The 23,482-nt window shown below is 40.4% G+C and overlaps 1 protein-coding gene across 10 annotated transcripts in view; it reads right to left on the bottom strand.

Moving 5' to 3' along the window:
- The window catches only part of SGMS1 (sphingomyelin synthase 1), a 331,088-nt gene that overhangs the window by 81,054 nt on the left and 226,552 nt on the right, over positions 1 to 23,482 (bottom strand). For 2 of the 10 annotated variants that reach the window (XM_055119140.1, XM_055119148.1), the window contains one exon: positions 12,879 to 12,929. The exons of the other annotated variants lie outside the window; for them this stretch is intronic. The gene's annotated coding sequence lies outside the window, so the exon portion shown is untranslated. The remainder of the gene's footprint in view (positions 1 to 12,878; positions 12,930 to 23,482) is intronic. 10 annotated transcript variants of the gene reach the window in all.

Raw genomic sequence — 23,482 nt, 5'->3', positions numbered from 1 at the left:
CTCTACTCACAGTGAGATCTACCTGTTGGCTGTGGGTCCTAGTCACGAAAGCATTAAAATCTGAAGGGCTAGAGCATGCAATTTAACTTCATATTTAATTCATTCAATCCCATGTTGAAAAACTTTGATTTCCTGCAACTTTTTTTAAAGAATTAAATTATCTCCAGCTCTCCGGCCCTGAGCACCCCGCGCTTCCCTCCCCTGCGGACTGCCGGGCGAGTTGACCTCTGCCGGGTTGTGGGAATCGTCAGGGGCGTGGCCTAAGAAAAGTGGGCGTGGCCTCATTTCCAGATGGCCCTGGGGCGGCAGCAGATAGTTCCCTCAACCTACTATCCAAGACTAACACCCTAGCTATTCACAAGACTTCACATAAGAATTGAAGGAAACATCTCAGTAGGAGATCAGGTTCAACAACCAGCAAGTAAAAAACCAACCACTATTAACTGAGCCTATCCACAATCCTTTTTCGCAACAAAAGGAAACAGGGACAGTCATCTTCAAGGGCCCTCTTTCATACCACAACAACAACATGAAGAAACAGCGAAAATCCCCACTGCAAGCAGAGGACGATCAAAGGAGTCCGGAAACCTCAATGGGTGCTTCCTACAAACTTGACCTCTCTGAGAAAGAATTCAGAGTTGAAATCCTCAACATGTTCAATGAACTCAATGCAAAGATGGACAACTTCAAGGAAGACGTGGCAGAAACAATACAACAGACAGCCGACAAAATACGGGAAGAAATGAGAGCAGAAATAAAAAACCTTCAAAAAGAAATGAAGGATTCCGTACATGAAATCAAAAACTCTCTGGCTGCCCTCAACAATAGGATGACTGCAGCCGAAGACAGAATCAGTATGCTTGAAGATGACCTGCAAGAGGCCTACAGGCAACAACAAACCATGGCAAGAGACCTCAAAATAGCTCTAGCCAGAATCAGAGTCCTAGGGGATGATTTCAAGAGGAACAACATTAGAATCATTGGACTACCAGAACCACAGGGAACCAACCCCAACGAAAAAGACACAGTCAAACAAATCATTGCGGAAAACTTCCCACAGCTGGACAATGCGGGCATCCAGATTCAAGGCGCCCGAAGAGTGCCAGCTAAAAGAGATCCTAACAGAAAAACCCCAAGACATATCATAGTTACAATGATGGACATTGTTCAGAGAGACACAATACTGCAAGCAGCAAGGTCCAAGAAGGAAATTGCATACAAAGGAGCTCCCCTTAGGCTCACAGCAGACCTATCAGAGGAAACCCTCCAAGCTCGAAGGCAATGGTGGGATATAGTGAAAAAACTCAATGAAATCAACGCTTCACCAAGAATACTTTATCCGGCTAAACTCTCATTCAAACTAGAAGGAATCATACACTACTTTGGGGATAAACAACAGCTCAGGAACTTCATAGACTCAAAACCAAACCTAAAAGAAGCACTAAAGGGGCTATTGTAAGACAAGAACAACCCCTATAAGCACAACAAACCCTTGCACAAAGATGGCACAAAATCCCATAACAATAATCTCCCTTAATGTCAATGGTTTGAATTCACCAATTAAGAGACACAGACTGGCAAAATGGACTCAGAGACTGAACCCAACATTCTGCTTCCTGCAAGAAACACATCTGAATAGCCAGACTCAAAGTCAAAGGATGGAAAACAATCCTGCAAGCAAACAACTCCCTCAAGAAAGCTGGGGTGGCGTTACTAGTATCGGACAACATAGACTTCAGGTTGAAAAAGATTAGAAGGGATAGTGAAGGCCACTTTTTATTAATCACGGGATGTGTACATCAGGAAGAAATCACACTCCTAAATGTCTATGCACCCAATGAGGGACCAGCTAAATACCTACAACAGCTGCTAAGAGACCTTAAGAAGGACATCTCGAGCAACACAATAGTAGTTGGAGACCTCAACACTGCACTGTCTCCTCTGGACAGATCAAACAGATTAAAACTAACCAAGGAAATACTGGCTTTGAAGGAAGAAATAGAAGAGAGAGGGCTAATAGATCTATACAGGGCTTTATATCCCCCAAAAAAGGAATACACATTCTTTTCCAGTGCACATGGAACATTTTCCAGAATAGACCATGCGCTAGGCCACACAGCATACCTCAACAGAATAAAAAAGATAGACATTGTACCAGCTATCTTTTCAGACCATGATGCACTGAAGATAAAACTTAATCGTGGACAGATGCAGAAAACCAAATCAAACACCTGGAAATTAAATAGCTCGATACTGAACAATGAGTGGGTCAGGAAGGAAATCAAGGAAGAAATCAAGAGGTACCTGGAAATAAATGAGAATGAAGACACGAGCTACCAGAATCTGTGGGACGCAGCTAAAGCCGTTTTAAGGGGAAAATTTATAGCTCTGCAAGCATATCTCAGGAAGGAAGAAAGGGCCCACATAAATAACTTGACTTCACAGCTCAAGACCTTAGAAAAGGACCAACAAAAGATGCCCAAACCAAGCAGCAGGAAAGAGATAATAAAACTTAGAGCAGAAATTAACGACATGGAAACCCAAAAGACAATCCGAAAGATCAATGAAACCAAGAGCTGGTTCTTCGAGAAAAGAAACAAGATTGATAAACCACTAGCAAGACTCACAAAGAAAGAGAGAGAGAGAACCCTTATAAGCCGAATCAGAAATGAAAAGGGGGACATCACAACAGAAACCAATGAAATTCAAAAGATCATCAGAGACTACTTTGAAAATCTCTATGCCACGAAACAAGAGAACCTAGAAGAAATGGATAAATTCCTTGACTCCTATATTCTCCCAAGGCTGAACCAAGAAGACCTGGAGTATCTGAATAGTCCAATTAACATCAAGGAAATTGAAATGGTAATCAAAAGTCTTCCCAAAAACAAAAGCCCAGGTCCAGACGGATTCACTAGCGAGTTCTTCCAAACATTTAAAGAGGACCTTTTGCCAGTCCTTCTCAAGCTTTTCCAGGAAATTGAAGAAACAGAAACCCTCCCAAACAGTTTCTATGAGGCTCATATCTCCCTAATACCAAAAGCAAACAAAGACACCACAAAAAAAGAAAACTACAGGCCAATATCCCTGATGAACACAGACGCGAAGATCCTCAACAAAATATTAGCAAATAGAATTCAACAACTCATCAAAAAGATCATACACCACGACCAAGTGGGATTCATCCCGGGGATGCAAGGATGGTTTAGCATCCAGAAATCAATCAACATAATCCAGCATATCAACAAGAGAAAAGATAAAAATCATATAATCATATCAATAGATGCAGAGAAAGCATTTGACAAAATCCAGCATCCGTTTATGATGAAAACACTCGCCAAAATGGGTACAGAAGGGACCTTCCTCAATATAGTCAAAGCCATTTATCACAAGCCAATGGCAAGCATTGTTCTCAATGGGGAAAAACTAAGAGCCTTCCCTCTGAGAACAGGGACGAGACAAGGATGCCCACTCTCTCCACTTCTGTTCAATATAGTACTGGAAGTACTTGCAACAGCGATTAGGCAAGAAAAAGATATTAAGGGCATTCAGGTAGGAAAGGAAGAAATCAAGCTCTCACTATTCGCAGATGATATGATACTATACCTAGAGAACCCTAAAACCTCTACCAAGAAACTCCTAGAAACAATAGACTCGTATAGTAAAGTTGCAGGCTATAGAATCAATACTCAAAAGTCCATGGCTTTCCTATATGCAAATAATGAGAGAAAAGAAAGTGACCTGAGAAAAGCAATCCCATTTACAATTGCGCCTCAAAAAATCAAGTACCTCGGAATCAGCTTAACAAAGGAGGTAAAGGACTTGTATAATGAAAACTATAAAACACTACTTCAGGAAATAAAAGAGGACACAAGGAAATGGAAAGACATCCCCTGCTCATGGATTGGGAGAATTAATATTGTCAAAATGGCAATTCTCCCCAAAGCATTGTACAAATTCAATGCAATCCCTATAGGAATACCCTTGACATTCTTCAAAGAAATGGAGCAAGCGCTCCTGAAATTCATATGGAACAATAAGCCCCCACGAATAGCTAAAGTAATCCTTGGGAAAAAGAAAATGGGAGGAATCAATCTCCCCAACTTCCAACTCTACTACAAAGCGGTAGTCATTAAAACAGCATGGTATTGGAACAAAGGCAGAGCTGCAGACCAATGGAATAGGGTTGAATACTCTGACATACACCCCCAAATATATGATCATCTAATCTTTGATAAGGGAGCAAGAAATGTGAAGTGGAGCAAGGAAAGCGTGTTTAACAAATTGTGCTGGCAAAACTGGACGGCTACATGCAAAAAAATGGGCTTAGACCTCCATCTAACACCATGTACAAAAATCAGATCAAAATGGATTAAAGACCTCAACATGAGACCAGAATCCCTAAGGTACATTGAAGATAAAGTCGGCAAAACCCTCCACGACATTGAAGCCAAAGGTATCTTCAAAGCTGACACGCCACTGGCCAAGCAAGTGAAAACAAAGATAAATAAATGGGACTATCTCAAACTAAGAAGCTTCTGCAACTCAAAAGAAACAGTGACCAAAATACAAAGACAATCTACAGAATGGGAAAGGATATTTATGCAGTACCCATCCGATAAAGGGTTGATAACAAGGATATACAATGCACTGGTTGAACTCCACAAGAAGAAAACTGCCAACCTGATCAAAAAATGGGGTGATGAAATGAACAGAAACTTTTCCAAAGAAGAAATCCAAATGGCTCAGAGGCACATGAGAAAATGTTCAACATCACTAATTATCAGGGAGATGAAGATCAAAACAACAATGAGATATCATCTCACACCACAGAGACTGGCCACATCCCAAAGAACAAAAGCAACCGGTGTTGGCGTGGATGTGGGGAGAAAGGGACTCTCCTTCACTGCTGGTGGGAATGCCGACTGGTTCAGCCCTTTTGGAAAACAATATGGACGATTCTCAAAAAGTTAGAAATTGAGCTCCCATTTGACCCAGCAATACCACTCCTGGGAATATATCCCGGAGAGGCTAAAGGTATAGTAGAGATGACATCTGCATTTCCATGTTCATTGCCGCTCTGTTTACAATAGCCACAATATGGAAAAAACCAGAGTGCCCGAAAACAGATGACTGGCTAAAGAAACTCTGGTATATTTACACAATGGAATACTACGTAGCTGTCAGAAAACATGAAGTCATGAAATTTGCATATAAGTGGATCAACATGGAAAGTATCATGCTGAGTGAAATGAGTCAGAAAGAAAGAGACAGACATAGAAAGATCGCACTCATATGTGGAATATAAAGTAGCTGAGAGGTACAAGCTTACAATGTTGTGATTCCTGGCAGACATTTCTCTGGACTTAGTTACTAAAATACTAAAATACAGAAATCCAAAACTATGCTGCTGCTGGTGCGGCCTCCTGACCTCATATCTCTTCATTCTCAGCAATGGAAAACAAATTGCCAAATGCTTTCTTTTCAGCAGATCGACTTTAGGGGGGAGAAACTCCAAAGCAATAATAGTGAATTTTTTGTTTAAATATTGAATGTAATCAAAGTAAAGTGAAAGTAAAGTGAAATTTACCAGTTACACATGCGGGGTGGGGGACTGGGGAGGTGGGGGGAAGGGGGGAGGTATATCGTGATTCTTGGTGGTGGAATATGTGCACTGGTGAAGGGATGGGTGTTTGAGCATTGTATAACTGAGACTTTAACCTGAAAGCTTTGTAACTTTCCACATGGTGAATCAATAAAAGAATTCAAAAAAAATTATCTCCATAAAAAAAAAATTATCTCCAGCTCATCATGGGACCTGATTCTTCCATTTTCACAACAGCCGAGCCTGGAGTAATCCTGACATGAGGTAAAACATTATTGGTTTGTCTCCTGCTCTGGAGGAGATAGCACAGTGGGTAGGGCATTTGCCTTGCATGTGGCTGATCCGGGTACAATTCCTCCGTCCCTCTCAGAGAGCCCAGCAAGCAATCGAGAGTATCCTGCCTGCACGGCAGAGATAACAAGCTCCCTGTGGCACATTCCAAATGCCAGGAACAGTAACAACAAGTCTCACAATGGAGACGCTACTGGTGCCCACTCGAGCAAATCGATGAACAACGGGACAACAGTGCTACAGGCATTGCTATATTAAAATGTTTATAGTGGGCATGTGTCCTTTTTGCTATTTCCAATTTAATGGATTTAAGTGTAGGTCCTAGTTCTTCCTGACAAGACTTTCTTCAAGGAACTAAGCCACAATCTGGCTGGACCCTCCCACTGTATTTACCTCGTATCTTGACAAAGAACTTAAAAATGAAAGGAGGAAAGTGCACCTTAATGCAGTGTCACTCCCACTCTCAGGGGCCATAACCAATGGAGTCCACATATCCCATGTCTCTGCTGAGTGGGGGTCTCAGCTGCAGATCCTCGGCTGTCAGTGTATGTGCTGCCTTTGCCCTTTCCTTCATGTTTACAACTTCCAGACACTTAAGGGTGAGGATGATCAGGGTGCAGAGACGAACAAAGCCAGACAAAGTCTGCTCCCACTTGCCAGGCGTGTTTCTATTCTCTAGGATGTTTGAGTTCTCAAGTATCTATGCTCACCTCTCTAGTAAAGAGACAAGAAGAATATGTGAAAAACTGCAGTCTGAGGAATGAGAGATATTGAAGCCAATGATAGGAAGGCTAGTCTAAATGCCAATGAGTAACAGAGGAGAAAGGACTAGATTTTTAATTCCATTTGTGACTCTGAGAAAGTTAATGACCTTTCCAAGCTAATTTTTCTTATAAATAAAACTAACAGTAATTGGGCCAAAGTGATAGTGCCATGGGCAGTGTGATTGCCTTGCATGCAAGAGAGCTGGGCTTGATTCCTGGCATCTCATATGATCTCCCAAGTACCATCAAGAGTGACCTCTGACCTCGGACATAACCTAGAGTAAGCTCTGAGCACAGAGAGGTGTGGGCCTTGCCCCTCCCACTACCACAAAAAAGTAAATAAAGGTAATGCCACCTCCTCGATAGGATTTAAATGAGATAAGAGAGTTGCAAAGGCCTTAGAGCACTGTGAGCACTGTATGTGCTAATATATCATTGCTGCTTTTAGTAGTCTATGGTCCGACATCCAACGTCTGTCCCCTCTAGTCATTCTGTTTCATTTTGCTTTGTTTTGGAGTCATTTCTGGTGCTGCTTAGGGGTCCTTCTGGCAGGGTTCTAAAGACCAGTGCTACACACTGGATCCAGGCCTCTAGTGTACACAGCATTCACTCAGCTGCTGAGCCATCTCTCCATACCCCACGCCCTTTTGGGGAGACAAATGGCATTAATTTTTCACCAGGACTTTATAAAGTAGTTGGGTTTCCAGAGCCCAGTAATTCCTCCAACACAGCACTGCAGGGGCCCTACTGCAAAGAAAGCTGCACGGGGGCAAGATCATGTTTCTTGCATACCTCACCTTCTCTCTCGAGTGTTTGGAATACATAGGGTACCCAAAATGTTGATTTACATTTTTACATTTCTTTAAGTAATGTAATTTAGATTCAGAATAAAAACCAGAACAAAACCCAGTAGTAGTGGAGGCTGGAGTGACAGTACTGACAGCAGGGAGGGCATTTGCCTTGCACGCAGCCTACCGGGATTCAATCCCCAGCATCCCATATGGTCCCCTGAGCACCACCAGGGGTAATTCCTGAGTGCAAAGCCAGGAGTAACCCCTGTGCATTGCCGGGTGTGATCCAAAAAGCAAGTAAGTCTCAACCTCATTTCTCAGAATGAATCTGATTCATCTAATTTGATGACACTGCCATACTTAGGGAGTCAGGCTGGAAGCTCTCTGCAAACAACAGGTTGTCATTCTTGAGGAGCTGGTTCACTGAACACCTAGAGAAGGTCTTGCTTAGGGTAGGGTTCTCTGTAGATTCCCAGCACAATGCCTAATCATCCTCAAGGCCTATGCACTACTGCTCTACAAGATAAAGATATTGAAATGTGAAATACACACACAGACACACACACACACACACACACAGAGGCCAATGTGAAGGCATTGAAGTGTACAGGAAGTACCATGTACAGTTGGCTTCAGTTAGTTCTGAAACACAAGGTGTCAATTATGACACAAAAGCAAAGGAAAGAGGGAAAGGAGAGCTCTAGCTAGTTGACTTTCAATCTGACAAATATCAGACCACGGCTAATTTCCCACCTTGGGAAAGAGAAAATTAACATTAAAATGTTCCAAAAAATGACATATCTAGGTTTACGCAATGCCTACCTATCTTTGCACCTGTGTAGATGAGTTCTCTTTCACTTTAAGCATCAACCACTGTACATTCTTTGACTTTCCCTTTAGAAGACAAACACAAGTTGAAAAAGCTGTCTTTCCCACTTGCCAATGCACAAATTTAACAGCTGTTACCTAAGGAATCATTCACATTTCAGAAATAATCAAGATACGTCTATTTCCTTTAAATGAAAGCGTCTCCTTTCCCCCATTAGTTGCTGATCCATAAGGACAGCACTTAAAAACAAGAGAAATGGGGCCAATGAAGGGAGGATAGTGAGAGAATGTCTCAAGAGAAGGGCATCTGAAAACTGTGACGGCAAACTGTATTTTTTTTCAGTACAGAACAAGGAGTTATCTTCTGATTTGTAATATGCACATTTCAAAAAGTTATATAAAGAATTCCTTCTTTTGGATTTTAGTATGTAATAAATACCTGATAATACAGTTAATACACCATTTTGTCTCATTTATAAAAGTGTCACTCTTATTGGTTATTTTCTTGTTCTCTCTCAGCTTCTTTAAAAAATAAAGGTCTTGGGGCTAGAGAAACAGTACAGGCAGTAGCTGCTTGCCTTGTATACTACTGACCCTGGCTTGATCCCTACACTGCATATGGTCCCCTGATCTCTTCCAGGAGTGATCCCCGAGTGCAGAGCCAGAAGTAAGCTCTGAGCAGCAAACAGTGTGTTCAAACAAACAGAGGTTTTGGGTGGAAAGATGGAACAATGGGTTAGGACACATTTTGTGCACATGGGCACCCTGTTTTAAATCCCTGGTACCACATAGTCCTGCAAGAACCACCAAGAGCAGTCCCTGAACACTGTGTCAAACCAGGAGTAACCCCTAAGCACTGCCTTCCCCTACAAATACCTGGATAATAGTAACTTTTCACTTAAAATAACAAGAAAAAGAAATATACATGCATTTCAAATGAAAACCCTAAAGTAGACCACAAGAAAACAATCAGATTCTCTAACCCAAATGCTCATCAACAGATGTCAGGATAATGAAGCTGTGGTATACACATTCAATGGAATGCTACTCCGTTATTAAAAATGATGGCATTATACCCTTTGGGAGGAAATGTATGAAAGTTGAGATGATTATGCCAAGTGAAATAGTAAAGTATATGAAAGACAACTATGGTATAGTTTCAGTTCTGTGAAATATGATTAACCAGAGAAAATTAACTGGCAAGAATAAAACTCCAAGATTCAGTGAAAACTATGATGCCAACCAGGGGGAAAAGGAGAGCAAAGAGGGAAAATGAAGAGAGGAGTCTTTTCAGTGATGAGATGGCACTGACAATTTAGGTGGTGGGCATGGTGACAATCTCACACATATGACACTAAGCCTCAAATACTCCTTAATAAGATGAACCAGTGATAGATCAATGAAAAAAGAGACATTGTTATGTTAAGATTATTTTATGGCATACAAAGAAGTACAGGATATGCTCAGTGAAAAAGTACCTGGCAGAACAATATCTATTGTGTGTGGGTGCATGTACAAATGTTTGCATGCAGACAAATACCAAATTTTTCATGATGCTTAACTCTTGAAAGTAAAAATGGAGAGCAGATTTTTCAACAAATTTCAAAGGTGAATGTGAATGCAATAAATTTGAATACAATAAATTTGAATGCAATAAAATGCTCAGAATGATGGCCCCATCAACTGATAACACTTACATCTTACAATGATCTTTTGAACTGTCTTTATTTTTCTAATGGAGACAAACAGAAGTAGAGAGGTCAGAAGATGATTCAGACTTGAATCCCGACTATCCTATTTATTTGCTATGACATCTTGATGAAATTAGTCAACAATTCTCTGCTGCAACTCCCTGCCTCTATAAACTGAACTAATCACAGCGCTAACTTGTGTATATATATCATATAAAAGGCGCTTAGAACAAAGTCTAGCACATAGTATGTAGGCTTTTTCCATAGCCATCAATCAGCATGCTTACCAACTCCTTATTTGGAAGGTGAAAACATGAGCTCAAACTATTTTGGCGGGGTGGGGGGGAAATGGTAGGGGGGAAGAAGCATGAAACCACAAGCAGTGACTTTTTTTTAATCTTCAGGTTCATGAAATATCAGAAATGGGCGCAGAATGTATAAAGCACTAATTAAAGTCGGACAGTTTCAGAACCTGTCTTAGGACCAACACTGATGTAACTAACCTCCCTGTGGGCCACACCAAGGCCAGAGGGTACCTGGGCGAGAAGCTCCCAAGTGCCCTGGCTCAATGTGTTATGACCAACTTGTAATGCGGTCGCCACCAGGGCAACCAAGCTGCTTCTGGGGTGATAATTAGTGTGTGACCAGACCAATGGCAGAGGGCTCTCGAAATACAAACGCTCCAATATAAACACTTAGGCCTAATAATTGACCTCAATGGGACTTGTGGGCTCATCTTGAGACATACAATATAAACTTGGGTCAATTATCTGACACTTGAGCCAGCAATGGGAAAAGTCACTCATCATCACATTCTAAACACATGGCTCAAAACTGGGCATTTCTGATAAAACAAAAGCCAAGAACCCATAAGCTCTAAACTAGTCTCATTTTGCATACCTTTCTAAAGTTGCACTTCAAATATTAGTGGCCCTTAAGATCTTTACCAACAGCCACACCCTCCATCTGCACAATATAAGAAATCTTAAAGGAAAGACACTGAACATTTGTTGAGTGACTACTAGCTACTAGTTCTCTCAAAACTCTCTTCAGCAAGTATTTTATTCTCTACTCTTACAAAGCAAAACAAACAAACAAACAAACAAACAAAACCTGAAGCTCAGAGAAAGCAGTATTCCCAACCTGGGTGTTAGTATTCTTTTTTTCTTTGCTTTTTGGGTCACGCCCGACAATGCACAGGGGTAACTCCTGGTGGTGCTTGGAGGACCATATGGGATGCTGGGAATCGAATCAGGGTCTTCTGCGTGTAAGGCAAAAGCGCTATGCTATGGTCCCAGCCCCCTAGTATTCTTAACCATGAGCAGTATTCCTAACTATGAGTTCATAGCCCTGAAAATCCAGTGCAGAAATGTCCATTTCTAAGACCTTCAATTTCTTAGTTAGTATAAATGCCATTGGTTTCATTGAATGAAATTCAATGCCATTTCATTCATTCATAAATTCATACTATTTGTACCAATTATAAAGCAAATATTTATACCACTTAGCCAAAACTATTCTGTGGTAGCCCCTGAAATTTTGGGGGAAGTCTATATTTTTAACAGAGATCAAAGTTTAAATTAGCATTTTATTTTTCATTTGCTTTGTTTCTCCAAGGCAGACTTTGTTTTAACTTTGAACCAAGGTTTTACCAAGAACGCTCACTAATAGAACAAACCACAGACATCCCTGCTTTCAGAAACTACTTTCTCAAAGTAGATTCCATTTACCTTATTCATTTATCCTGTTGTTTAAAATGCCAAAGACAAATTCACAAATAAATTTTTGCCAGCCCTATTGAAACAACTTAATTTACAACTTAAAGTTAAAGATGTAAGGTGGATAAGGTGGCAAGAAAAAGATAACAAAAACCTGTGCCAGAGAAAGTATTTGTGAGCTTTTCTTAGACTTAGAATGTTCTTAGCATCTGCTTTATTTTCATTTCAATACACTGGAAGAGAAAATTGTCATTGCCAAACTAATTTGTCCAGTTAAGAATAATTAATGACATCATTCATCAATTATTTCATTAATCTGCACTGAAAAGGATGCTTCCTAAATGCCATGATCATTCAAAACGATAATAGCTGGATCTCTGATATTCTGATGTCAAATTATTTTTGTATTGAATAATAATAGAAGTCAAAGCTTACCATTAGCTTTCTCAAAAATAAATCTATTTTCCTACTGTAGGCTTTTATTTCAGCAAAGTCAAATTAATGGAGCCAATTAAACTATGATGAGTAAACAAAGCCCTTAACATCGTTTCTCAAATTCAAATGGCATGGAAAGAAGATATGACCCAACTGAAAAGTATGATTTATTGAGTTTCTTTAGGTAGCAACACTGTGTCAAATCAAGAAAAAAATGGTGCTATAGCATTTTCTGTTATAGGAAACCAATAATAAAGCTTTTAAGTGTATATGTAACCATACAGAGATATTATTTGAATTGTCAAGAAATCCTTTAAATCATCTCTAGAGATATGTAATCAAATAAAAAACTGACCAGATATTTTCCTTGGCTCCACATTACCAAGGCATTTAAAAAGTATGTAACAACTTTTATATACTCACTTTTAAACCAATCTTCCATTTTAAATGTTCAAAGGAGTTTTATCCTTGAAAAAAATAAATTGAAGAAAAGTCTAGCCATTATTTTCAAATTGGATTTTTTTTTTCAAATTGGATTTTTAAAGACATAGTTTTAATAACAGTCTATTCCCAGGTGAACAGACATGATTATCTTTTACTGTCCTTTTTTGGGAGGGGGCCACACCTAGCAACACTCAGGGATAATGTCATTCCTGGCTCTGCATTTAAGGATCACTTCTGGCAATGCTTGGGAGACCTCATGGGGTTCCTGGGGATCAAAACCAGGTCAGATGCATGCAAGGCAAGCGCCTTACCTGCTGAACTATCTTCCTAGCCCTGACTGTCCGTTCTTGACAGGTTAACATCTAAACACAAAAAAAGAGGAGGTTCAACTTAACATTTGGAACCAGAGCACCATTTCCACATTCAATATTCTATTAATTTTAATATATGATAAATTATATACACCATGATCTTACAATTACCACAGCTAATGGAATAAATATTCCTACTAGAAATCAAGGTCTGCCAGCCTCTTAAGATATGTCAACAAACCAAGATGAAGTTCTTTATTCCTCCGCATTCTCCCTCTGGTACTTCTCACTCTTACTTGTCTCCAGCTGTAATTTTAGCTATTGTTGGGTGCTCTGAATACAGAAGTGAACATTGTCAGTAAGATTTTCAGCTACTAGGAACGATCTTGTCAGGTGACTCAGTTTTGGTGTTTATAGATATGGCTGTTCAGATGTTCTTAAAAACCCAATTATTGCCTAGCTCATCGCCTAGTCAAACATCAAGGGGAATAACACCAAGACCTATGATTCCTTCCAAATAGTCTTGATATGAAGAAAATGGTATGAATGATAGGGTATATAAGATTTAGTGGGAATAATTTTTTGTCCAACTTGCAACTAGCTGGTCTTGAAAAAAAAGCTAAAAGTATATATGACCAACTTTTCCCTACTCAATTCTTTCACACTTCAGTTTTAAAAGAACGTATTTTCAGCTGCAGAGATAGCTAGGCAAATTGTACCCTCTTCCAAAAAAAAAAAGAAGTATTTATTCTTCTTACATTCAAATAAAAACAATTAGAATCAATATGACAATAGGACATGACATGGGTAAAAACTAATCTAATACCCTACTTTAAAATGAACTCATATAACTTAATATTCATAATTCATGAACTTTCAAGGGCAGAAAAGAAAAACAAAAAAAGAAGTGTACAAAGCAAAGGAACAGGCAATTTAAAGAAATAAATTCAAATGGCCAGTGAATCTATGAAATGATCATTAATATGTGCAGGCAAAAATGCTGAGACATTTTAATTCTGTCAGGTTGGGAAATATGTTAAAGCTTGATCATTTACAGTGCGAGTCGGGAACAGGAAAGACATGATTTTATTTATTTATTTATTTATTGAATCACCATGTGGAAAGTTACAAATCTTTCAGGCTTATGTCTCAGTTATATAATGCTTGAATACCTGTCCCTTCACCAGTGCACATATTCCACCACCAAACACCCCAGTATACCTCCCACCCCCGACCCCCCACCCCTGCCTGTGTAGCTGATAAATTTCACTTCACTTTCTCTTTTCCTTGATTACATTCCATATTTCAACACAAAACTCACTACTGTTGTTGGACTTTCCCCCCAAAAAAACAGCCCTGCTGAAAAGGAAGCATTTGATAATTAGTTTTCCATTGCTGAGAATAAAGAGATATGAAGTCACGTGGCCACGATAGCGGCCGCAAGGTTTGGGATTTCTGTATTTTAGTAACTAAGTCCAGGGAGATTTATGACAGAAATTGCATCATTTCCCTTCCTGGGGCAGCATGGGGCTATAGCTTAATTCACAGTCTAGAGACATTTCTGCAAGGAGCTGCTGGTACCAAAAGTAGTCTAGCTGGCCTCCAGATTGTGGTCATCAGCAGCAGAGTGGCAGAGAGCACGTTGGTATTGCCCCTATCCTGAGATTACCCGCTTGTCCCGCTGTTGCAAGTTCATACCTTTTTTTTTTCCCTTCCCGTGCCTCCAAGTTCATACCTCCTTAATGGTCCTTATAAGATGGCGGACGCCACGCCGAAACACATATGTTGTTAAACAAGAATATCTATAACCTTTCTAAAATACAAGTTAGTACTATTTGTCAAAGTTAAAATGTATTTATCCTCTGATTTAGCAATATACCTTTTAGGAAGTTCCCCTCCAGATATATTCAAAGGATGTTTATTTGTGAAAAGGTAGATTACAGTAACTTCAATTCTTTTATCCCAAATACCTGGCAGTTAGTAAAATAGTCAGAAAAAAAAGCCTAAGGTGAAATTAAATATTGCACATATATTATTATATACAATAAAATATTTTACCTATTACATTAAAATGCATAGGAAAGACTTATAGGAAAGATTTGTGTGTTAATAATAAAGATCTCTAAAAACATAACAGAGCAAAATAGATGAGGATATGTGCCAAAAAATATTTTTTCTTGGAGGCTTTTACTTTCTTTCTGTTTCTTTAGATACCATTTGTATATTAACCACACACAAGCAGTTTTTAGAGCGTATTTTCAGTGTCACCATAGATTACCTTAATATTAAGATTATGAACGTTCCTTTCCCCTCTCTTTTATTAAATTCATGTTCTTTTCATCCATTGGCACCCTTCCACTTCTCCTTACTTTTTCCAAAAGGACAAACTACAGGGTCACAACAAAATGGAATGCCCTACCACAGAAGTGGGGCGGGATGGAGGGGATGGGGTGGGGGTGGTGGGAGAAATACTGGGACAACTGGTGATGGAAAATGGGCACTGGTGGAGGGATGGGTACTTGACCATTGTATGAAATGCCAGCACTGAAGTTTGTAAGTCTGTAACTGTACCTCTCGGTGATTCACTAGTAAAAAATTAGAAAAAAAAAAAAAGAAATATTGGCGGGGCATGGAGGTGGGGCAAAGAGGTGGGGGGATGGATGGAAGGGGGATGGAGGTGAAGGAGGTGGGTGGGAGGAACGAAGCTGCTGCCAGGAGTGCATCTCACTGCCTCTCTGCTGCTGGATCACCTTTGTGGTTTCCGCTCTACCTGATCCTGAGCTTCACAGCCGCCACCTCTTGTCCCTCCCGTCTAGGACTAGTAACTCTTTTCCTGTGGGGTTAAATTCTAGAGTCCTCTCTGCACCATCACTCATGGAAGCCACATAAAAGTGGCTTCAGGAATTCCTTCTGTGGTAAATAAAAGTAGATTCTGTTTTTCTACTCAGGCCCTGACGAAGCAGCCACCCTTCTCGCTGCATACACACGTGCCAATGATTCACTCTGGCTACTCTCCACAGCCAACACTTGGATTCTTTTAGAATCCAAGGCACACACTTGAGGGGGGAAAATCTAAAATTGTCAATACTTAGCCTTCAAAAGGCCCAAAAGGGCCAATATAAAACCCCACAAATACTTTCATTTATACAGTAATTCCTTGAAAATTGATACAATGCCTAGATAGCTGTTTTTTTTTTTTTTTAAGGCCAAATCATCTTTGGGTCACACCTGCAGTCCTAAGAGGCACTATGTTCAAAAGTGACTCCTAGTGGTACTCAGGGGCCATATCATGCCAGGGAATCAAGTAACACTGGCCAATGCAAGGCAAGCACCTGCATCTTACCTCCTGTATTCTTCCTCCACTCCCTAAAAAACTTGTTAAGGCAAAAGACTTGGTTTTTTTTTTTTTTTTTTTGCTTTATGGGTCACGCCTGGCAATGCACAGGGGTTACTCTTGGCTCTGCACTCAGGAATCACCCCTGGCGGTGCTCAGAGGACCATATGAGATGCTGGGAATCGAACCTGGGTTGGCTACGTGCAAGGCAAACGCCCTATCCCCTGTACTATTGCTCCAGTCCCAAGACTTGTTGTTTTTAAGTTTAAAAAAGACAAAGCAAAATTAAATGATGGGATCATTAAGTATCTGTGTGTGGTTAGAGGCTCTTCAACTCTGAATAGGAAATGTCCAGCAAATGGTTATTTCCATTGTGGACAAGAACTGTGGGCATTTGTGTGTGTGCTCTCAGGAGGAATGGAAAGAGAAGAGAAAATGGCGGTGGCCACAGAGCGGAATGGCACTGAGTCCAGACCCAGTCCGGCAAGGAGCTTTCTGTGGGCACAGGTAATATTAGAACTCTTGTTTTGCTTTCCCTGTTCTTCAGTCTAGAGGGAATAACAAGCTGCTAATCCCCCATTAAACTGTCTGGCCCACTCCACATTCTCTTTCCGGGATGATTCCCACAGGGTCTTATTGGGACTATGTGGCTTTTATGAGACACACTTTTATCTGTCCCAGCACTGCTAAAACTAGGAAGAATTCCCTACAGTCTAGACAGGTGATCACTAGTTTCAGGTTCAGGAAAATATAATTTCACATCTCTGACCTTTATATGGACATGACTAACGTAAATGATATCAGGCTCCCGATTCTCTAGAGAACTGCTCTGGAAAATAAGTGCTATGGATTTAAGGTGACTCTTACTAGCCACGAGGCTAACATTTACCAAAAAACTACTCAAAGGTACAAAAAGAGAAAAAGGGCAGTCCTTATATAAGTAGACTTTAAAGGCATCACAAATGAACCCAAAAGGCCAAATGACTTGGGTCTAGTATCCTAAGAACCAAATAAAATCTATTAAATTTTACTCATAAATCCATTAGAATATTAGTGAGACTGAAATTCACTGAAAAGTTCTGCAAAACTATTGGTTATGAACTGCTTTGATCAGGGATTTTAGCAGCTGTTTGGTAACATATAGAATTTCAATAAGAATCACAGAATATGCTAGCTAGAAGAGGGGGAATTAGTTTACATCATAACTGTCTAGAGCAATGTACTCTAGGTTTCTTTATTCATGTTGACATGAGTCACTCAGAACAGATCACCACAGTTCCAGCATGAATAAGCACTGCTACACTAATTTTTCTTTTCAATATTTTCTCAAAAGAAAGAAATGGGAGAGTGACGGGCATCACTCTCTGACTGTACCAGTCATGTGGGAAGGAGGGGCACCGGCAGTGAAGAGAAGCAACACGGGGTCAGGCTTCCTGTGATCCCTGCAGTGTAGTATTATTAACTCACCACAGTCCCAGGCTGGTCCCTTGTGTAAATTCATAGCTCCGACGATCAGAAGAAGGTTCATGCACTCCTACTCTTGGGGATCTACAGTAAAAATGCCAGGCTGGGCTGAACACCACAACAGGCTGGAGCACATGCTTTGTATGTGGGAGCCCTGTGTTCAATTCTTCACACCACATGATTCCGTGGGCATTATCAGGAGCAACCCCTAACCACTAAACATGGAGCTGAGCAGCCCCCAGCACAGCCAGATGTGGCCCCCAAACAACAACAACAAAACTACAATTCCAAATGACTGTCTTTGGGGCTGGCGCAATAGCACAGTGGGTAGGGCGTTTGCCTTACATGTGGCTGACCAGGGTTCCCAGCATCCCATATGGTCCCCTGAGCACTGCTGGGGTAATTCCTGAGTGCAGAGCCAGGAGTAATTCCTGTGCAATGCCAGGTGTGACCCAAAAAGAAAAAAAAAATCCAAATGACTGCATTGTTGTGGAAAACAGAAACCAATGTACATATTTGATGCTGGACGTAGGTATCTGCTAATCATGTGCTTCCCAAAAGCATAATTCCCCAGGAGCCCAAATTATAATCAGGATACAGAGCGGGCAGGGACACAGATGTGTGTTTTGCCCGTCCTTGTGGCCCGATACTGCATTGGGAGGCTCCATAGAGTTACTGAGCAGGGAAAGATCACAGTCTAGTGTCTGTTTGGCAGCCCAATAGTGCAATTTCAGACACTGAGGACTCTGAATCACAAGAAGATCTGCTCATTCTACCCCTAGGCTGGGCACCTTTTCCTACAGACACAAGCTGGCCTCTCAAACTGGTCCCAAACTCATCCAGTCTCCAAGTTCCACCTCTTCAAATCCCTTCTCAGACTAACATTATCAGTATCTCTCAGGAGGTTATTGTTCTACCCAAGAAGGCAACAGTCTTTAATAGTTTTTGTTTTTTCTTTTGGAGTATGGTATTTTTCCAAAGTCAGAAAGAGAATGGGATAGAACTGCTAACCCTCAGTTATGGCAGAAGTGAATCATTCCACTGGAAAACACGTGTGTGTGTGTGTGTGTGTGTGTGTATGTGTGTGTGTGTGTGTGTGCGTGTATGTGATTACACCTGGTAATGCTCAAGGGAACAAGTAGTACCAGAGATTTAGAGAACTTGGCCACATATAGGACAGCACCTTCACCCTTCTACCATCTCTCTGACCCATCAAATAAAGACTTAAGACATTAGAAATTTCTTTGGTAAATAACTGAATTAAATCATAGCATATATTTAACGTGTATTAAACAACTCATTAAATGCCATGTTCAAACATTTAAAAAATATATTGGGGCCGGAGCGATAGCACAGCGGGTAGGGCGTTTGCCTTGCACGCGGCCGACCCGGGTTCGATCCCCGGCATCCCATATGGTCCCCCCAGCACCGCCAGGAGTAATTCCTGAGTGCAAAGCCAGGAGTAACCCCTGAGCATCGCTGGGTGTGACCCAAAAAGCAAAAATATATATATATATATATATATATATATATATATATATCGAATTAGAGCACTGGTAATACATTATTCCACTCTCCTTAATACTGCATCTAACATTTGGGGTTTTGGTACAAAAAAATACAGATTTTCATCAATATTCAGTCACGTTTCTGGTACATAACCATCCTTTACATTCAGTTGCTTATGGAATTCTTTTGTCTCATCCAAGTGATAGGGATGAGCTGAAAGTAGAGACGTTTCCTACCTAGTCTCGAGAGACGTGGACATCAGCCTGAAAAGGTGTGATTGACACTTTTAGTTTAACCTTAACCTAACTTACTGGCTTGGCTTGAATATCAAACTCTTGCCTTTTGATCCTATAGAGATACACAATCCCACTTCTCTAGTTCAGGATTCTTCAACAGAATCACTCGTTTTTGTCAATATTGCTTACCTAGCAACTTGGTAGCACCTTGGGACCAGGAGTCTGGAACATCACTTTCTATTTCTGTCCATTTGGGAGAGTTAAGTAAGCTTGAAGGTTAATTTAATGAAGACCTCCAAGCACTAATAGGGCAGAGCATGTGTCATAAATTTCTCAGATGTTTTGATCCCCAAGTCAGTCACACTCTGCATTCTACTAAAACTAGGGTTGTTGCATTTCCCCTGGGGGCGCTTCCAATCCTGTCCAAGAGATTTCCAAAAATCCACAGAGCAGCAAGCCACCAGGGCTTAGGCTACTAACACTTGGCTCAGAGAGGGCTTAACTCTTGATATTACAGGAGATTTTAACAATTCAGTTCAAATACAACAGGAACCCTGAAGAAGCCAATGAAATGCAACCTCTCTTAAAAACAAAAATCACTTACAGGCTGGGGAGATGGCTTGAAGGGCCAAGCACATGCTTTGCATGCAAGAAGTTCAATCCTTGGCACACCACAGTCTCCTAGGAGCTACCTCTGGGACCCAGCTGGGGGTAGGATCTCTCCCTTCTCTCCCCAGTTCCCCCACCACCACCCCCTGTCCCTGCTGGGCATGGCCCACATACCAAACAAAAAAGAGACTGCTTCACTTTCCAACCTGAACAAAAAGCCTCTTCCCAAACCAGGGAACTTGACATAAGTGGACCTCTTACTGCTACTCCCTTGAAAGACGAACAAAGCTATTAAACATTCTGCCTTTACAAAGCAAACAGTGGGTAGGCTGTGCACATTTGAGATTTTTTTCACCTAAGTGTTATATATTAAAAAAAGAAGAAAGGAAAGAAGGAAAGAGAGGAAAGAAAGAAAGAAAGAAAGAAAGAAAGAAAGAAAGAAAGAAAGAAAGAAAGAAAGAAAGAAAGAGAGAGAGAGAAAAAGAAAGAAAGAAAGAGAGAAAGAAAGAAAGAAAGAAAGAAAGAAAGAAAGAAAGAAAGAAAGAAAGAAAGAAAGAAAGAAAGAAAGAAAGAAAGAAAGAAAGAAGGAAAGAAAGAGAGAAAGAGAGAGAAAGAAAGAAAAAGAAAACCATACTCCTAAGTCAGATAGTAAACTTTCAACTGACCTGATGGATAAGCTGCATGCTGCTATAGGTTACCATAGCAGCAGGGAAACAGTGGGACTCATGGACAGTCTCCAAAATTTCAGACCCACAGCTGATACATGAGGGGAGGTGACAGGATGAATGAGCACAGAAAAGCTTTTCTGTATATTCTGGGCGAGGCTGAGAGGGTGCAGGAAATCACTCATGTACATACCCTGACTGGGTGCTGCTCACATCTCAAGGCACTGGAAAGTAAGTTAAGAAAAGCACAGCAACAAGAAAAGAATAAAATAGAGAATGAGCTACAGTGCTTAAAAAAATAATTACAAGGTTTTTTTTTTTTATAAAGGAGCAATTAACAAACAGAAAAATTATATTCTTGCTTGGGCTAGTTCCAGACTAATGTAAAGTAGGTGATTCTTGTTTTCTTGACATCCCCTCCATCTAGTATATCTTACCCAAGTGTGATAATTATTTCAAAATTCTAAAGACAAAAATATTTCAGTGTACTCTTTCCTCTTTATAGTTAAAAAAAAGAGGACTCAATAATATTGGCCCCCAGTTAATCTGAATAACAATGGATTCCTACTGTACCTTAAAAACCATGCTGTAAGATTTATACACAAATCTAGATTACTTCTCCAAAATCTATAAAATATGGATTAAGTTACTCAAAACATCTGGCAAGCTAAATCAGTAGGGCTGAGATTTAAGAATAGGTTTGACTGTCAAATCACGGTATAAAATCTCTCCAAAATACGGAACAAAAGATACTGATATACCCATGTGTATATGAGTACTAAAAATATATATGCTGTATACTTCTACAGATCTAAGAATGTATTGAATCTAAAAGGTCTTTTGATAAATATACCCTTAAAGTTATTTTTGGATTTGCTAAAACAAAGATTAATGTTTACATTTCACAAATATAAGCACATTTATTGAAGAGTGAAGTTCGGATTGTCAACCTCAGCACTATTTACACTTAGGATAATTCTTCATTGTGGGCCTGCAGGACAGTAACTGAACACCTGGCTTTCACATACTAAATACCTTAGCAGCCTCCTACACCATTTATGTCACCAATGTAGCCAGCATCATCAAATGTCTCAGAAGAAAACAACTGAGTCAAATTAATTGTTTAAAATCATGTAACTGGTTACCAGTGGTATTGATATCAAGAAAGATTATTTCTAAATCCCAGGTTAGTACAGATGCTTTTTACACCAGATTATGGATGGCTCTTTAAGAGAAAGCACTGGAATTGTCTCAGCTTTCACAGTAAGATATACATTCCCAGTATCTTCAACCACTGCTCAATTTCTGGAACTTTTCCAAAGCCTGATTACCCCATCTGGACACAAATGAAAAACCAGCTACATGTATAACACTGCCTCAAATAATAAAAGCAGGAGAAAAAAAAAACAGCATCTACTACATAGAATTGACAGTCGGGCTCTGATTTTAAGCATTTCACATCAGCTATGTTTGTCACATCAGCTATCCAATGCACTTTCAGCATCTTCAATTGTCACATGAGACAAGAATTGTCTACAAGGTGAGATTCCAGAGTCCCTCTTTCAAAACCTTATTTTGTGGGGGCCACACCCCAAGGTGGTCAGGCTTTACTCCTGGCTCTGAGCTCAGAGACCACCTCTGGCAGGCTCAAGGGACCATCAGAATGCTAAGGCTTGAACCTGGGTCAGGCTCATGCAAAGTAAGTGGCCTACCTGCTATACTCTCTAACCACCTCGAGAGTGGAACCAATGCCTTCTTGGTTCTAAATACTTTATCTCTACTAATGTCTCAGTGTTTTTCTGCCTCCCAACTTTAACAAATACCTCACCAAAGCACTGTTGATGTCATAGGCATCTAGCTCAGGTCTGACATACCCTACTCATCATTCTTCTCTGGGTCTGACACACAATTCCTTAATCTATATCTACAATTGTTCATCTTCAGTCAAGGACACATAGCAATTTGTTACTGTTTTAAAAGGCTGTAGCTACATCTATGGCAATGCTGAGATACCTGTCTAGGAGCTTGAAAAGAAAACGAGGTCAATTAGAGACGACTGGCGCCAGATGCCAGCCAGCCATTTTTCTACAAGTCTGCTGGACATTCACATAGCCTCTCAATTTCAAGTTTCCAGAATCCTTCCAGTTCTGAAAATCAAGTTGTTCAACATACTGTTCTCCTTCCCATGACTGTCACAAGATTACCCCATGTGGTTTTAGCATCACACTGGCACGTCTTTCAACATCCAGAAAAATCCAAGTCATGCAAGGCAGCGAGAATTGAGAGGAGAATTAAGGAGAGGATAAGAATGAGGGAGAGCTAGAATTAAAAAGAAGCTCAGGCTTTGGCTTTGCTTAGGAAGGTGAACAGGAGTTCTATTGACTAGATGATGAGAATCCAGAGATAGGAGCGTGAGCAAGACAGGATTCTGGAATTGATGCTGTAGTTCATGATCTTCTGAGAAGTTGGCCTCATTCCATTTTATTCTGACACACCAATAGATGGTCCAGCAGATGCCCCTGGGGAGACACAATGACTTTTCCCACTTCCCTCTACCAAGAAAAGTTTTAGCACTCACAGAGTGTCTTGCATGACCTCACCATCCTTAACAAACAGGTTCAACACAAACCTAAGTGCTAATGGAAATTTGAAGACATTTCACATAGCATATAAAATCCTGCAAGTGTGCGCTCACATGCAGAGAACTCAACTGCCACCTGTCCACAGACTTGGACGCTTGTTTTATGACCAGAGAAAGCCTAAATTGCACTTTGTAAGGAGGAACAA

The sequence above is a fragment of the Sorex araneus genome, chromosome 11 (assembly GCF_027595985.1).
Source record: "Sorex araneus isolate mSorAra2 chromosome 11, mSorAra2.pri, whole genome shotgun sequence".
Taxonomy (NCBI): Eukaryota; Metazoa; Chordata; class Mammalia; order Eulipotyphla; family Soricidae; genus Sorex; species Sorex araneus.
Note: the sequence above shows the minus strand (reverse complement) of the source record. Positions and strands in the feature narration are given on the sequence as shown.